At 37.5% G+C, this 19,256-nt stretch overlaps 1 protein-coding gene across 1 annotated transcript in view; it reads right to left on the reverse strand.

The window, feature by feature from the left end:
* The window catches only part of LOC116456886 (cytosolic beta-glucosidase), a 133,784-nt gene that overhangs the window by 113,592 nt on the left and 936 nt on the right, over positions 1-19,256 (reverse strand). The window lies entirely within an intron of this gene.

Consider the following 19,256-nt stretch of genomic DNA (forward strand, 5'->3'; position numbering starts at 1 on the left):
TTCAATCAATATTTTCTATACATTAATTCACCTCTGTAGCTTACTATCTCTGTGACCTTAGGAAATTCACTCAATCTCTCTGTGCCTCAGTTTCCTCATACGTAAAATGAGAATGAGAATAACACCTGGTCTTCCTGTTTGCCAAAGTTACTGAGAAAATTTGTTGAATTTAAAACTGACTTGCTGGGGGGCAGTACATAAATGTTATTGTTAATTAACAGTTTTTATACCTACTATACTAGGCTATATTTGCTCATGGGCTGCCTCCCCTTAGAACAGATCTCACAGTAACTAGTCCTTGAGGGAACTGACCCTTATCTAGCTAGTCTACTGACGACTGCAGTCCTGGTTTCTTTTTCTAGACTAGCTGGTGGCCTGGCTGCAATGCCTCGCCAGCTCAGTGATCTCTCAGACCTGTGGGTGTGCCCACTGAATCTTGCCCATACATCTCTGTGTTTCTTCTGATGTGCGTAGTCAGTCATGACTATGGGCTCTAAGAACCTTGAGAAGGACATTCATCCTGTTCCAGAGCTTCCGGACAGGAGAGAATGACTCCTGTACAAAAATGTACTGCAAAATCTGTCCCCAAGGGCAGCAAGTATTTTTCTCAGTAGACGTTTTTTTCTGTTTCTCTTTTAAAGAAAAATAAAGTTGTCTTATTACATAACTGTAGGACAAGAGTTCAAACATTAATGCTTAAAATGCAAAAGGTGCCCTACATTCAAACCTCTGTTACCCAGAAGAAGCACCCTTTGCAACGCTTAAATGCTTTAACACTTTCATCCCTCTGCTACATGAACATTACAAAGTTCTATTGATCCGTAACTTCTTGGTGACGTCATGTGAAACATAAAATACCCCAAGAAACCTCAACTCCTAGAAATCTGCCTGGCTTGATTGCAAAAGCAAAAGAATTCAAGAATTTTATAAGCATTAACTCAATTTTCACTATTTTCTTATCATTCATAAGTCAAAGATTTTCTTTGTACAAACAATTAAGCACAAAAATTGACTCCCCGAATCTATTCTAGGAACTAGGCATGGTAGATTGATTCTGTTTGTTAGTTAAATATGAACATCTTATTTAAAATAATTCCATTTTAATATATGTTTTCTAGAATACACATATAAATTTTACATTCATGGAAATGGGCTAATTCCATCCTCTTTTGACTAATGAGTATCACAGGCATTAGGGGCAATTGTATCTTTCTTTTATCATTTCAACTAATATTTATGAGGCACTACAGTGCTGTAGATACTGAGGCATAATTCTGAGGTTTAAATCCTAGTTTCTATTTCTCAAGAGAAGAAAGAAGGGCTGCGAACAGGTAGATTTGAAGAACTGTACATGAAGAGATATGGGTTATACCCTGATATTAGCACCTGAAAAAATTATTCTAAACCCATCAACTAAAGAGGCAAGAATTCCTGACTTGCCTAAGCAGGAATGTGGGTTTGTGGAGTTTTTTCTGTAATTCCAAAAAAATTTTTACATCTTCCACATACTAATTCATCCTGGACAACTTTACTTCTTTGAGTCTGTGTCCTCCTCTATAAAAAGAGAATAATTATCTCCACCTCACAAACTTTTTGTAAGGACATGTGTACAATGTCCGGCATAGTGACTGGCAAGTAATAGTTGCTTTTTTTAAACGGCAGCTATTGTTGTTATTATTCTCATCATTATCATGATGGTGAGCTTTTTCTATGTGCGATTTTTGTATTTTCAAATATCTTATTAAACTTGTAGTATATTTCGATCCATGCAATATATCCAAATGCATTTAATGACAGGCTATGTCAAAAGGCAACTCTGGTATAGTTTTTGTCTTTTAGAAAAATGCTGTTCAGAATCAGTGTATCATAGAAATTAAAAGCCCAACTTGAGATATTATTGTGTCATAGTCCATTGCTTGAGAACAGAACCATCCATCCTCCACGGACAGGTCTGCGCTTGGTACAGATGGGTTGCACTAGATTTGTATGTGCTATAAGTTTTGTTATACTTGAAATGGTTAATTAGAAGAGGTAGGGGAATCTGAAATGTTCCTCTTGGCCCACTGTCACGTTTCATGAATTCTTTTGCTGAACCCATTTGGATTAAGCAGTGACCCAATCCAAACAAATTGCTTTTGTGCCTCTTATCTCCTATACCTATTTATGTTCCAATACATCTGCATAGTGTGGCTCAGTAAGATCCATTAAGTCCTTGGGCAGTGCTTATGGCTAATTTTTTTCTTCTTTGAGGCTCTGATCTCTCACAATAATGTGATAGAAAACTACTGTGCAAGAGTAAGTAAAATACTTTTTTAGAAGAAAGGGAAAGAAGTATAACATACGCAATTTCAATCTGGGAATTCTCTGAGCAACCTTTTGGATGAGAGACAATCATTTCTTGTAGATTTTAGGTAAAGATATAATTTACCTTTATTTGCAGACACAAAACTCTAAGAAAACATTACTTGCCATCAATGCCTCTGGCTTTAAAAATATTTATGAGGTTGAAATAGTTACCTGGAGGCAGACATTTCATTTCAATATCATAGGTCAGGCACATTGGCTAACACCCCAGATAATATTGATGTACCTTCAAATTTTAAAATAATATTTATACCATTTATTTATTTATTCATATATAGAGCACCCATCCTGAAGTATCTGGGACACTGAACAAGGTTTACATAAATCTGACTGTTTTTTCCTCTGGGCCATTTGGCTCAGTCTGGTAGACCATAAATATTCAATAATACTTTACAATGACAAAGCATCTTTTATGCAAACATCTCTAAGCACATTATTCACTAATATTACAATCTCCTTTTTAACCTACTGGTAAAGTCATGGAAACTAATTGACTTTCTTCAAGGTCCCAGCACAAATTGTTTATTTTGTAGATTAGAGTCCAGGTGTTCTGATTCTAGTTATAACTAAAGGGAGAAACAAACAAACAAACACATTTTTTAGGTGCTTAAGCTGATGACCTACACTAAATATTTCTAAATTGACTCTATTAGGCAAGATGTCTTCCTTAAAGATGTTAAATGTTGTGATGCATCCAACTGAGTTTTATAACTTTTGTTCTCATTTGCCTAAGGCCAGTTACCATTTTCAGAGCCCCAAGAATGACCTAGTTTAATTGAATCCTGTTTCAAACACTTAAACTTTCACACTCTAATCAAATCAGGTTTCTAAATAGAAATTAAAGTTGGAACAAGAAAATAAAACTTTTCGTGGAAAGGTGCTGTTGACGTAATAGCAGAGCTGTACCAGAATATTCATGCAAATTAAAAAGCTGAACAGTTACTGTGAGATTTGGGCAAGTCTCAAAAAGTTAATGCTACCCAAGCAAAAGGAAATATTTTTAAGTATTTTACTTCTTCCTTCAAATATTAAATAATGCAGGTTAAATATAGATAATTAATAAAATACCAAAAAATGGGATATTTTTTAATCACCCACAATTTTGTCTGTGACACTTATAGAAACACACTACACAAACCTACCTCCAAGCTCAGGGAGCATAACTGACTGAGCCCTCAGCCACTGAGCATTGAAACATGTCATAGCATTTCTACTGACACCACAGTTCCCCAGGCTGATCACAGTCAATGCTGAGTGTGGCAAAGCTAAGAAAGTAGGCCTGTTCCTGGAGGATGTGCGACTCTTCTGACAGGTGACTTTGGACCAAGGACTCTCCAAAGATCTTGATAACTTCTCTTTGAATTGCACTGTAGTCTAAATGGTTCACCTCAACTCCCTTTCTTCCTTTACTCTCTCCTTCACTTGTCAGACATGCATGATAGCCTTTCCTGGCTCCCTCCCCGTTTTCCCTGATATTCATTTCCCTGAATAAATTTCTTGCACGTTCAATATCATCTTGGTATCTGTTTCTCAGAGGATCCAAACTAACATACCACCTGATGGCAATAATGATGAAGATGATGAGAAGGATGATGATGATGATGATGATGATGACGATGATGATGATAACGGTGGTGGTAATAGTGGTGATAAAAATTATGATGATAAAGGTTAGCATTTATTGAAGTCCTGTTTTAAAAGCCAAGCCCTGTGTTAAGAGACTGCCTAAATTATTTTATGCTGCCAATAAACTCCAATAAACTGCCAATAGGTGTTATTTACCTGAGAAAAGTAAGCCTTAAAGATACTAAACAAGAACAAGACCATATTACTTTTGAATATAAGAAGTCAAATTTGGAATTTTGGTTTTCTTATTTGAAATTTTGGTTTTCAGTAGAGTGTAGAATCGCTGGTACTAAAAACCACCAGTTTATATTACCTCTCTGTATTAGTATTTTGCAGTATAATCGTCCAGTTGTTTTTCTGGGTAGTTATTCTATAATTATAGTTAACTCAAAACACAGAAGTAATAAGTAAAACCTATTTTGCAAGAAATTGAACTGTGATCTTATTTTGGGTTTTGTCGATTTTTTTTCCTTAGATCTGGGGAAAATCTTTGCTTCTTCGTTACATGGGTATTACATACATAATGGTGGGAGTTGAGCTTCTAGCGGACCCATCACCCAAATATTGAAGATTGCACCCAGTAGGTAATTTTTTAACACTTATCCCACCCCACCTCCGAGAAACTGAATTTTTACTTGAAGCTTTAGGTTCTTCTAAAATTTGCAGTTATCAACTTCACTTTGATTGCATAGACCTAATCTAATCATTTGAATATTATTAGTAAACTTATTCTAATAAAGTATTTTCAGATTTGTATCACATATATCAAGAGCCACTATATCAACTCTGTATAGTTTGGAGGAATTTTTCCAGATCATTAAAACAGACAAAGGTCAAGCAAATAAGCCAAGGCCAAGCAACTTAGACAATTGAGATCATTAAAGCATCTAAAATAACAATGCCTAGTCTCCAGTTTTAGAATTTATTGACACTATTAAATAGACCACTTAATAATAAACCAATGGGCTTTTTCAAAATGAAACAATTGGTACAATGAAATGCACTTAAAAAGATTTACATCCCATAGCATATTTCTAAGAAGGAACACTGGCTTGGAACTTGTAGCAGCTTATTAAATTAAGAACAGAACTCTCTGGTGGCAGCAATGCCATTTAGGATAATTTGAGGTTCCTTTGACTCAAAAATAAATTGACTTTCCAAAAATAAATTATTGGGTCGGTCTTTAGTCCTGGCAGATTTCTTCTGGTGTATCAACATGGCTACCTGAATGCAGTTTTCTGAAATTTTCATGCTAAACACTGATAAAGGTAGCTGCATATGGTTGCTGCTGTATATCTATTGTCAGCATAAAGAAGGGTTCCATCGGCAATGATCGAGAAGACCTAGTTAGATTTGCTTGAAAACCTGGTTTTGCTACGTCAAAACACATTTAAAAACCACCAGACTAGAAATGTTCTAAAGTTATTTCTCAGTCATTCTAAGGTTCTGTAAGAATGTCAGTTCTGTATGGGTTTCCCCTGAGACTTTTCAATTCTTCTACAGAACTTAATCCAGACATTGCAACCTTGCTCATCTTTGCTTCTCTTCCTGTTTCCCTCTATCACCCTCTTTCAAGCATTCTCTTTCATTATGACTTTCACCATCAGCTGTGGCTGTCTACCAGAAAATCCAACCTGAAATGGAGACAGACATTTTCAGTTGCCTCCCAGACAATTTTCTATAAGTACCCTAAGGAATCTCAAATCCAAATTGAAGCTGTTAAATTTCTACCACACAACCTCCAAGTCTGCACCTTCTCTAGTGTTTTACTTCTCTTCATGGCATCCTCAGCCAGTCAGTTATCTAAACCATAATGAGAAAAGTCACCTTAGTCTTCCTCCTATTTCCTTTATGCCCTAAATTGCATTCATGAACATATCCTTTTGGTTTTCCCTCAATGTTTCTTTACTCTTTTTTTCTCCATTCTGTTCCTGACACCCAAATTCAGGTCTTCATGATCATCTGCCTCATCTATGGCAATAACCCGACAACTTTTCCCAAGCTCCGTATCTCCTTCTTTCGGTTTATTCTCCACACCGCTGTCAAAACTCTTTCAAATATACAGACCTGACTGTATTACACCCTTTGACTAAGTATATTTTATGGCTGTCAAATAGCTAATGCACATGATGCTAACACTAATTCCTTAGCCTAGCACTGTATGTGCATCACAACATAAGGCTTCAGGTTCTGCCATTAACCCTGTCATCAGAAAACACAGCCTATAGCAGGCTTTATCAAAGCATGAGCAATCTACAAAACAATCATATAGGCACTTACAAAAAATATAAATTCCTGGCCCTCATCTGTGAATACTATTATAGTTTCATATGAGGCCCCCAATCTACATTTTAACTAGAACTCCAAGTGATTCGAATACATCCTAAAGTATTAGAATTCTAACTCATGTGCCTACTTAACTGTACATGACTACACCATTCCAAAAATACAACAGAAGTATTTATACTTTAATGTCTCATGTCAAAATATTTTTTCTGCTGATATGCCTTTTCTTGTGTCTTTTCCTGAAAACAAAACAAAATAAAACAGAAAACATGTCTTCATAAAACCCAATTTAGATACCCCAAGTAATCTCACACACTTTATTATTATTATTATTATTATTATTATTATTATTTTGAGATAGAGTCTCTCTCTGTTGACCAGGCTGGAAGCTGGAGTGCAATGGCATGATCTTGGCTCGCTGTGACCTCCACCTCTCGGGTTCACTAGATTCTCCTGTCTCAGCCTCCCAAGTAGCTGGGATTACAGGTGCACACCACCATACCTGGCTAATTTTTTTCTGTATTTTTAATAGAGATGGGGTTGCACTATGTTCGACAGACTGGTCTTGAACTCCTGACCTCGTGATCTGCCTGCCTCAGCCTCCCAAAGTGCTGGAATTAGAGGCGTGAGCCACCGCATCCGGCCTCACACACTTTATTCTTATTTCCCCATCCTGCCCACCTTTGCTGCAAAACACCCTTTTGTCTGTTCTATTGTTGGGGCTGTCACATCCTACTGTAGTCATGTACCTGCCTCTCTCCCCACCCAGAATGTCAGATTCAAGTGATCATTTTGTTCACCTTTATACTGCCAGGCTCTAGTACCCGCAGTAGATAAATTTCTAATTGGGATTAACTACTAGCTACGTAAAAAATAAAATGTAATTTAATTATTCATTTCATGCTAGGGAAGCCAGGTCTCCAAATACAACATGAGACAGAACTTTAAATTCTAGAGAACTTAATCCAGACATTGCAATCTTGCTCGTCTTTGCAGATGCGGATCTTTGGGATAGAACTTTTCTGAATCTTCTTAGGTAATTTTCTCCAAGCATGAGAAAAGTCATTATCCAGTAACAAGTCAACCACATCATAGCTTTAGTATGGTTGTATCTGGTCTTTATTTCAGCCATGGAAAGAGTACTAGGATGACCCTAGGGGGATATTTGGTCTCAGCTGTATAATATCTATGCTGAGAACCTCTCAGTTCTCCCTTCATCAAACCACTCGGGAACAATAATTTATGTGTGCCTACATTTGCCAAGTTCTCAGCACTATAAGGAACCAAAAGATACACTAGAGTCCCCATTACCTCCATTACTGTATCCTGCTCTTCACACAAACGCAATAGGGAATGAGCAAAGCCCCTTTGTAATATCTCACCCTGTGAAAGAACCTTAGTCTCCCACACTGTTACAGAGTGGCTGACGTGCAGCCCTAACCTGTGTCTGCAATCTAGTCCTGGATAATAACTTAGAAGATAAATGAAGTAATGGACCATCAAGAGAAAATGTTGCTTTTCCAAAGATCCCCAAGTATGCATCTGCATGATGGACTACAATGACTCCAAGGAAGATTATTGTCTTTAGAGTAAATAATATGCTTTTTTCCCCAAGTCTCAAAGCCTGTATTTAAATGATTATTCATAAGTGTTGTGGGAGACGTTAAGGCTGAGCTTGGCAATTCCCAGCGTAAAAATGGGTAATGTTTCAAAAACCTTGTTTATGAGTCACCTGCCCAGAAACTCACCATTGCCTCTTACATTATGTTTCAAATTCCCAGGCCAACCTCCAAATCTATTTATCCTCTTTACAGACATGAAGAGTATTTAGTGACACCTACCCCCGTTCACAGCATTGTTCCATTGGGAAAATGTCCTCTCAGTTCCCAGTCAAATGGCATGCAAATACATTTCTACCTGCATTTGGAGAGGCATGGGGCATGGGGAAAGATGAAATAATGAGAGGTGAATTTGATCATATATTCCCAGAAATCAGAATTCTGTTCATCTTATACATACATTTTTAAATGCCTGTCTCTAAATGATTATTGTTCACTAGGAGCAAAGAATTGCAGCCTCCACTATCAAGAGAGAGATTTTCAGAGTTTGAAAGTGGCTCCTACCCTCTCTGTTACCTTGATGAAATATAAACATGATTATAAGAAGATTTCACATTGAATCCGAAACTTCCAACCTCGTCTGTATGTTCCATTTTTCCTTTAACTCCATTAAGCGCATATTGTAATTAGTATACATTTTAAATAGGTTTTAAATGGGTGCATCATAGGAAATATTTTCCTATTTTGAAGTAATTTAAAGCCAAATAAATTTATAGTTTTGAAATACAAAATAAGCTCTTTCAGATTTAAAAAAAACTTTTTTCTATTATTAAAATGTAAAGGATTTTTAAAATCTCATTTATTTTGTCAATTGGTTCTGCTTAACATTCTTCAGCCCAGTCCACTCTCAATTATCCACGCTAAGGAAGGGGGATCAGTGGCCTGGATAATCTAAAACAGCAGACGATTTTAAAAGCCCTTGTATTTGGCCTGGGCATACTTTACAATCAAATTCTGATTATCCACGCTAATGAAAGGAAGAGCAGGCACCTTGAGAAAGATCCAAAGCCAGTATAGATCTGCTCATCTGGTTGAGGGTGCCCCAAGGAAGAGGGCCACATAGTAGAACAGAAGGAAAACAGCAGGGCCCCAGCTGCTGCTGACGGCACCACCTACGACATGCAAAATACAAACACACAGCTGCAATAGTCATATCAACACTTCTCATGATGTTAGTCCTCTTTAGATACACGGAGTTATGTTCAAACGCCTCCAGGTAAAAAGGCGTATTATCCATGCTGTTCCAAATTGTTAATGTAATGTTTGTTCATATATACTAAATACCTCTTTTAGGGGTTCCCCTTGCCCCATCAGTCATCGAGCCCTTTACTACCACTGCCAAGTTCACAGTAACACACTTGGGAGAGTAGCATAAAAGATGAAAGAGGCAGTGTGCTGGAGTAGCTCAAGCTCCAGCCTGGAAGTGAGAAAGGCTGGATCTTTGTCACCTTTTAATCCCTGTTGATGCCAATAGTCATGTATATTCAAACAAAGGGAACAGCATGTGCAAAGGTACAGAGGCATGAAGGTCATGGCACATTTAGCGAATTCTATAGGCTTTATTTTGGTCAAAGAGTAGGATACAAATAGAGAAGCAGCAAGAGGTGAAACTGGAGTTGTAGTCAGAGAGAAAATTGCAGGGTTTTTTTCTGCTATTCAAGAAGTTCAGAAATTATCCTGTAGAAGGTCAGAAGACATTTCAAGTTTTTAAATAATTGTTGAAATTTACTGAACGGTTAAGATTTGCACAGCATTGTTCTATGCATTTGTTACTTATGAACACATTTATATTTACAATGATCCCAAGATAAGCACTATCACCATTCTCATTTTACAAATAAGGAAACTGAGGCCTGCAAAGCTTAGATATCTTCCAAGATCATACAATTGGTAAGTGGAGTCAGGGTTTATATCCAGTCTGTTTGATTTCAGAGCTCATCCTCTCTCTCAGAAAATGGAATAATGTGGTCAGATTTGTAAAAGACCATGCTAGAAGTAATATGCAGGAGAAATTGGAGAGTGGAGAGGAGAGAAGGAGACTTTAAGAAGATAAGAAATGCCAAGTTCCAGAAGTAAAGGAAAGGTAGTAGGAATGAAGAAGATGGGTATAATCAAGAGGTTTAGAGGAGATAGAATAAGAAGGAATTGGTAAAATAAAGGAAGGAGTAAGAGGAACAGTCTAGCATATTTCTGGTTTGGGCACTTGTGTGACGGTCTAATAATTTTTAAAGATTCATTTAACCTTGTGCACCAGTGAACTTAGCTAGGAAGCAACCCCTACCAGATGGGCAAGCCGAGGAAGGAACAGCACAACCAACACCTTTTTTTCCTCCAGTACAAGGCTGGCACATATTTATTCAAGTAAACAAATGTCCTCTCTTAACTGACTAATTTAGTAATGACAAAAAAATTCATGTATGACTGTGTGGTCCAACAGATAGAACCCCTACAACAAACAAATAATTAGGACACAGTTATTTTTATCTGGTTTCTCAAAGTTAAATATATTGGCTCGCATTTAGCTTTCTGTGTAACATCCTTGTGCACTGTAGAAACACAGATAAGGGAGAGAGGGAACAGGAAGAGGAGAAAGGATGCAGAGAAATGTTATAGCTTATCACGATATTTCTAAGTGTGTTAAGAAAACCACAACCATTTACAGAATGCTCTTATCACAGAAATAAGTGTATATGTACATGTAAGTCTATGGATACATAGAAAAATACTGAAAATACATATTCTAAAATTTTAAATATCTACTGGCTGATTATTTTATTTTTGGCTTGCTTGTATCTTTTAAATGTTCTAAAATTATCTTGTATTCCTTTCATAATACAAAAAAAATTTCTAAACATATGTGATTAGCACCCACTCTACTCAGAACCTTGCTGATACAAAAGAATACACAGCCAGACACGGTGGCTCATGCCTGTAATCCCAGCACTTTAGGAGGCCAAGGCAGGCAGATCATTTGAGGTCAGGAGTTCAAGACCAGCCTGGCCAACATGGTGAAACCCTGTCTCTACTAAAATTACAAAAATTAGCCAGACCTGGTGGCAGGTGCCTTAATCCCAGCTACTCAGGAGACTGAGGCAGGAGAATCACTTGAACCTGGGAGGCAGAGGTTGTGGTGAGCCCAGATCATGCTACTTCACTCCAGCCTGGGTGACAGAGTGAGATTCCATCTCAAAATAAATAAATAAATAAACCTTTCCAAAAAAAAAAAAAGAAGAATATACAAACAGGTGGACCAACTCTTATCAATAAATAACTTACATATACACATAGGGAGGGCAGCAGATATCTTTCAGCACTGCCCATGAAGCCAGCTGAGGTACTGGAAAACTTGGTAGATGCAGAATCTGTGTTCAGGAATTGAAGGAGGTAATAAATTATGAAAAATGCAAATGGATTGGATCAGCTGACCTCAAAAGCAGATGACGAGACGTGTTCTTTCTTGGTCATAGTCACCTCCCCCTACTATGACTTTTCTCACAGTATTTGAATATTTTGCTTTCTCTTGTTATACTGTCTGAAATTCCATTAATTCCACGTTAGCTCATTTTCTTAGTCCATTCTGGCTGGTATAACAGAACGCCATAGGCTGACTGGCTTATAAAGAACAGAAACGGTTCAACTTGGTTCAACTCGAACTTATAAGTGAGAACATGTGGTGTTTGGTTTTCTGTTCCTCTGTTAGTTTGCTGAAGATGATGGTTTCCAGCTTCATCCATGTCCCTGAAAAGGACATGAACTCATCATTTTTTATGGCTGCATAGTATTCCATGGTGTGTATGTGCCACATTTTCTTTATCTAGTCTATCATTCATGGGCATTTGGGTTGGTTCCAAGTCTTTGCTTTTGTAAATAGTGCTGCAATAAACATACATGTGCATGTGTCTTTACAGTAGAATGATTTATAATCCTTTGGGTATATACCCAGTAATGAGATTGCTGGGTTAAATGGTATTTCTGGTTCTAGATCCTTGAGGAATCACCATGCTGTCTTCATCACACACTGGGGCCAGTCACAAGGTGTGGGGGAAGGGGAAGGAGAGCATTAGGACAAATACCTAATGCATGCAGGGCTTAAAACCTAGATGACAGATTGATAGGTGCAGCAAACCACCATGGCACATGTATACCTATGTAACAAACCTGCACGTTAATCACATGTATCCCAGAACTTAAAGTAAAATTTAAAAAAAAGAAAAAAAGAAAAGAAATTTATTCCTCACAGTTCTAGAGGCTGGAAGTCTAAGATCAAGGTGCCACTACAGTCAAGTTCTGGTGAAGATGCCTTCTTGGTTGATAGATGGCTGACTTCTTTCTGCATTCCCACATGGCTGGGATCTCTTTTATTTAATATGAGGCAGAATTCCCATTCATGAGGGCTCTGCCTTCCTGACTATATTAGTCTGCTTTCACACTGCTGATAAAGACATACCCAAAACTGGGTAATTTATAAAGAAAAGGAAGTTTAATGGACTCAGTTTTACATGGCTGGGGAGGCCTCACAATCATGGCAAAAGGTGAAAGGCACGTCTTACATGGTGGCAGGAAAGAGAGAATGAGAACCAAGTGAAAAGGGAAACCCCTTATCAAACCACCAGATCTTGTGAGACTTACTCATTACCACGGGAACAGTATGGGGGAAACTGCCCCCCCCTCACGATTCAATTATCTCCTATCAGGTCCCTCACACAACATGTGGGAATTATGGGATCTCCAATTCAAGGTAAGATTTGGGTGGGGACACAACCAAACCATCTCACTGATTAATCACCTCCCAAAGGCCCCACCTCCAAATACCATCACATATGGGGATTAGTGTTTCAACCTATGAATTTGAGGGGAACACACACATTTAGTCTATAGCACTCATCTTCTTTATTAAAAAGCACAGGACTAGAAAACTTCTAGAAGTTGGATATATTAGTGATGACAAGGAGGATGACAATGGTAAAAGGGGGCAATTCATTCATTAACTTTGAATAGAACCTCATGGTTTATGAGGCACTTTCAAATATTAATGCATGTTAATAAAGACTTCCACATAAGTTAATATTATATTAAAGTCTTTAAAGATTTCCAATTCAAGGTGGGGAATACAGTGAACATATTTAATTCCTTTTCTTCTCACAACCCCATTGAAATAACAGTAAATAAGAGAAGGAATCCACAACTGAGCTGAAAACAAACAAATAAAAAAGGTCTCAATAGAACAAAACATTTACTAAAGTACTTTTCTGGGCCAACCAATTCGGAGAGAAGACCAGGCCTCAGAGCAATCATTATGGTAATCAAAGGATTATCTATCTTATAGCTGGCTTGATGGATTTTTCTTCTCCATAAACAGGGTCATTGGTTCTGCCTTTACCCCATGTTGAAGTCCTAAGAAATACTTCATAAAAGTGAGAGGTGTGACTGGGAAGGACTCCTATCATGGGTACTGAGGCCACAGAAAAAAAGCAGAACAAACTCTAGAGCTAAAAACATGAACTTGAAAGGACATGCAGAAAGGAAACACAGAAGTTAAAATCAAGCACACTCTTCCTTGAAGTCCTTGCTATATGGCAGTTATCAAGGTCTAAATTTTGGCTGTTTCCACTCATGCCCATAATCTTTTGTGAGATGACTGACTATCAATAGATCCCACCAACTTATACAGAACTCTGTTTTCTTATAGAGCCATCCCTGACTCAGTTCATAGAACTATCTAACTTCAAAGGAAGCCTAAATCAGTTACTGATATTAATCAAGATAATCATTCATTCATAAACATCATATGGCATTTGACAAAAAACAAGTAACCCGAAAGATAAGGACCAAAATTCTTTGATACACACAAAAAAGAAAAAGAAATTAATTTTAAAAGTTTTTATTGTAAATTGGTCATTTATAATTATGTATATTTACACAGTATGAAGTGATGTTATTATTTATGAATACAAATTTTAAAAATTAAATCAAGCTAGCTAACATATTCATCACCTCAAATACTTAACATTTTTATGGTGGGATCATTTGAAATTTGCATTCTTAACAAATTTGAAACATACTATATTATTAACTATATAGTTAATAATTTTTCGAGATGCAATAGATCTCAAAGAAAAATTTTTTTCTCCTATCTGACTGAGGTTTTTTACCCTCTGATCATTATCTCCCAAGATTCCCCCTACTCGCTAGCTATGTAACCACTATTCTGTTCTCTGCTTCTATGAGTTTGATTATTTTAGATTCTACATGTAAGTGAGAACATGCAGTATTTGTCTTTCTGTGCCTGTCTTATTTCACTTAGCATAATGTCCTCCAGGCTCATCCACATTGTCTCAAAGGACAGAATTTCCTTTTTTTTAAGGCTGAATAGTTTTCCTTTGTGTATATATTCCACATACTATTTATCCATTCATCTGTTTATGGACACTTAGATTGATTCCAATATAGATACTGTGAATAGTGCTGAAATGAATATGGAAATACAGACATCTCTTTTACAAACTGATTTCAAATCTTTGGGGTAAATACCCAGATGTGAGATTGCTGGATCAGGAACTTAATTTTTTAAATTAGCATTATTAAAGAGATTTGAGAGATGACAACATCCAGAAAATAAAATATGGCTACTGAAACAGAAGCAATTAAATAATTCATTCCTAAAAATTAGAAATATGAGTGCCAAAAATAAATATTCAATAGAGGAGTTGAAAAATAGAATGAATTCAGCTAAAGTCCAAACACAGTTAAAGTATCGTCATTTGGAATAAAAAGTTGAAGAAATTAACCAAGATCCAAAGAAGTACAAAATGTAAGAAAAAGGTCTTCAGTATTCATCCAATGAAATTTTTTCAAAAGAGAGAGAGATCAGCATTAGGAATTTGCAAGTGAGAAATTGGAGACTTAGAGAAGTTAAATAATTAAACTACCTAGTAGTCTATAAACAGAGTCCGATATATTTTAGATGTGTCCCCCTCCTAAGCCCAAGGTTGAAATTCAATCAATACATCTAAATGTGGCCTCAGTAGTTGTGTATGGCTGACGTCCACTCTGACCGGTCAATCCAAATGTCAGTCTAGTCTATGCCTACTATTTACAGTTGGCATCTGATTGGTGAGCATGGGGAGTATATTTGTTGATTAATATTTGAATATCATCCCTCTCTAAGCCTATACTCTTCCAATGATGACTACATCATTAATTTCATGGTACAATGAAAAAGGAGGGCAATATTTGATATTTTTGTAAATTTCAAATTTGAAACTGGGGGAAAGAAATAAGAATGGTTTCTGTCATGTCAACTTTTAAGCTATGATAAATGTCATGGGTAAATGCCCACTTCTCTGCTCCCTGTTTCCTTACATACCGAGAAATAAATGACCATGCTTTAAATCTGCTTCCCTTCCTTCTTTCTTAGGTGGTCCAGACAAGGAGCATATCTGCCTGGATATTCCTCTTCTTGAAGAGTACCAAGAGCAGCCAAGAGATCAAGTCTCAGACTGCGATGTTTAATCCATGGGATTTGGCAGAAAATACAGACCAAGACACACAGTTAAAATCCACTGGGTGAAGAAAGCAATCAGGAAGTGGTCTTAGAGAAATATGGGGCTTGTGCTGACATTTACAACGAGTAGATGAAGTGTGTCTCCAGCTCAGGTTCGTGTGAATCAGTTGAGTTTTTTTATAAAAAAGGACCAAAGAAAAAACAGCCTATATAGAAACACCATAAACTCAACTTAAAACCAAAAAATACAGCTGCCATGTTCTTTTTCCAATTTTTTAAGGGAACACACACATACACACACACACAAATGTCTTAACTACAAGAATCCACCTTTAACGTATGGCAAATAGAGATGGCCAAAGTCTGAGGCAATCCCCAATTTCTGCTGACATAAAACCAAAGTCAAACTTAAAATCAACTGTTATATTAGATTAATATCAAGGATTCACAATGGCATTCATAAAACTGAGGACTTTGGCTCCTTAAAAACCACAAACTCAGATCCCACTAGGAAGCATTAACACAGTAGTTTAGACTTTGCTTAGGATTTGTGGGATTTTGCAAAGCATGTTCGCTCCTTAAGAGCCTTCCTTGAAATCACTGGGAGTTAGAAGCTCTTAAGAACTGTAGAATTGGGTCCTCAACGTCATTTTCCTGTCTCCTCCGTGGCCTACCATCAAAGTAAACAAAATGCCACAGAGCTACGTGATGTTTTTGCGCCTCACGTTCCCTCCAGCCAAACACAGAGGACAGAGTCAGCTTCACAAGGGGTTAAAAACCATGGGAATTTTTCTCTACTTAAAAATATTGCGGGAGACTCACTTCTGTACGTACGATGATTTTTTGCACTTTCTTCCCTGCCTCTTAGTCTAACAAATACATTTTATAGGTTTTACACGGTTCTTTACAACTCACCTAAAACACATAATTTTCCTCCTGCTTATACCATTTATTTATTATTTATTTATTAGATTTATATTGCACTTTCTTCCAAAAGGCTCAAGGCACCATGCAGTCAACTCTTATGTAATAAACATGAAACTCTCTTCTCTAAGACCATAAACAGTGAAATAGCCAGAGGAGAGGAAGAAAGGATCTGAACAAGGACAAGACAAAGGAAAGGCCATGATTCCGGCAAAATACACAACCAAGTAGTCAATGTGTTAGGAGACATGGTGATAAGGCCCAGTCCCTGCCCCTCTCAGTGGGCCCCACCTGCAAAGACCCTGACAGTATTTTCTATATGGAGACAAAATACCTCTATTTTTGCAGTGAGGGTAAGGGAGAGTATGCTAGTTATTCTTCAGGGATTCCAAGAGAGTATCTGAAAACAAATATACCTATACAGACAACTGTATTTTGAAATACAGTGGAAAGAGAGACAGTAGAAAGAGATACGTGGTACTGTTTTACAACAAATCTTTAAAAGTGTTAGATTTTTTTTTACAAATACAATTCAGTCTCAATCTTCAGTTCTGCTGAATGTCTCCTGACTTCCAATGCATCTACAGACCTTCCAAGGCCAGGGCAGCACAAAACTGCAAAGATTAGCAAAATCAAAAAGAGACAGGCTGTTCTCAGCTTTTAAATCCAAGCCATGCTGATTTGATGAAGCCACGAGTGAACTTCCTGCACGGTAATCCAGTCAGTGGTGGGAGAAATGGTTAAACAGTAACTCTCCTGGCAACTGCTGGTGAAGTAGTCAAGCACGAGCAAGGAGGAAATAGATTCTAACTAGCAGTCCAAACAAGAAATGACCATTCCCAATAAATGGAGTAGACAGTGCAACTCTCCTTCTCTCAGAGTGCAAGAGAATACAGCCAGGAGAAAGAAAAATAATAATAGTATTGGCATTAATATTAGTATTTGGTGAGCACTACATGGGGGCACTCTTATACCACAGTTACATATGCTTACCTCTTCAGTCCCTAGAACAAATCTACAGAGAGAATATGACTATGTTTCAAATTTCACAAATAAGAAAACTGAGGCTTAAATAGATTATTTGCCCAAAGTCACTCTGCTAGTAAGTGCTTGAGCTAAAATTCACACACAGCACAAAAGGATCAGGAAGAGCTCCTAGGGTGGAAGGCAAGCAAGCATGCAAAAGTTATTCTGTGAGTTGACAAAAATAGCAGGCTGATGGCTCTTGGCAGAGCATGCTGGATCAAGTACCCTACCTAGTAAACTATAGATAGAAAGTTAATAGCAGGTTAGAGGCAGCAAATAAAGACCTCAAAATATGACAGAAGCAGGCCTAAGTCTGAAGAGCATAGGACAAACTAGCTCCAGGCAGACAGAAGAGATGCAACAGTATTGAGATCATGTGAAGAGAGGAGCTCAGAATGGGCCAGTTAAGGTTACCTCCAGGTCCTAAGTGGGCAGGAACTGAAAGTTGGTAGTTGAAACCCACTCTATTGTCTTGTATAACTAACTGCATATTTATGCCAAGTTAACTGTAGAGTTCCACAGTGAATCATTCTTTGTAATCCTTTTGTGATCCTCCCAGATATGAATATGATGCATCGAGCACTTACTAAATGCCAAGCACTTAACACACATTATCTTATTTAAACCTCATAGCTGTGCTACACAGGAGACACCATAATAATCTCCATCTTACAGGTGAGGAGGCACAAAGAAGATGAGTCATTTGGCCAAAGTCACAAATCTAGTAAAAGGAGAGATCAAATCCAAGTCTAAAGAGTCTTCCCCCAAAACTCATCTTAATAATCACCAATGCTTTGTTGCTTCTAGAATCTGATTCTATTTACACCATTCTGATGCTCTACCATGATTTCTCGGATTTTTCCAACCTCTCTTTTGAGAAGGAAACTAACCAAGATCATTGCTTTTGTTTTTATTCCTAGAGGGTCAGCCTATTCATTCATCCTCTATGACAAAGTGGAAATTATCTGGAAGAAGATGAAAGAAGATCCCATGTAGTGAGAAAGGTGGCATGGAATTTCAGCCAACCAGGACATTGTCAGACGTTCTTTTAAAACAGCCTTGTATCACAGATCATATATGTGCAATAATATACATAATCCCCCAGTGGGAAATGTCTTCTACATGGCAGTTATCACAACTGTGTAGTAGAGATTCCTCCTTCCCATTCTAGAGGATGGGGAAATAGCAATTGAAGCTGGGAATCACAGGCAGCATGGGTTGTACCAGGATCAACTTGTCCTGTTTCTTTGTCTAGAAAGATCTCCCCATATTCAAATGGCACTCTCCTCCTCATACCTTAAGTTTAGACGGAATGATGCTAGTTCACAAAGATCCTCCTTGATGACCCATCCTGAAGAACTGGTTTTCAGGTGATCCTTTCCACAACATCCTATTATCACCATAGCACTTACCATAGCAGTCATTATTTCATTGATTGATTGACTTGTTTTTCTTGGTGTATAAGTTTTCTAAGGGTGCTGTAACAAAGTGCCACAAAATGAAAGGCTTAAACAACAGAAATGCATTCTCTCACAGTTCTAGAGGCTGGAGTTCCAAAATCAAGGTGTCAGCAGGCTCATGCCCCACCGAGTCTCTAGGTAAAATCCCTCTTGCCTCTTTCTAATTTCTGGTGGCGACTATTGCTGCTTAGCTTACTGTAACATTCCAATCTCTCTCTCACGCACATGGTGTTCTCCTTGTCTCTTTGTCCAGATTTTCTTCTTTCAAATTTCCAAATTTCTCAGTGTCCAAATTTCCTTCTTAGGACACCAGTCATATTGGATTGCATATCTGCCCTACTCCAATATGATCTCATCTTAACTTGGCTAATTACATCCTCCAGTGGCCAATTCTGGCTTCTAGAACTGTAAGAGGATAAATTTATGTTGTTTAAGCCCCACAGTTTA

Source organism: Hylobates moloch, unplaced genomic scaffold (assembly GCF_009828535.3).
Source record: "Hylobates moloch isolate HMO894 unplaced genomic scaffold, HMol_V3 SCAFFOLD_17, whole genome shotgun sequence".
Classification (NCBI taxonomy): domain Eukaryota; kingdom Metazoa; phylum Chordata; class Mammalia; order Primates; family Hylobatidae; genus Hylobates; species Hylobates moloch.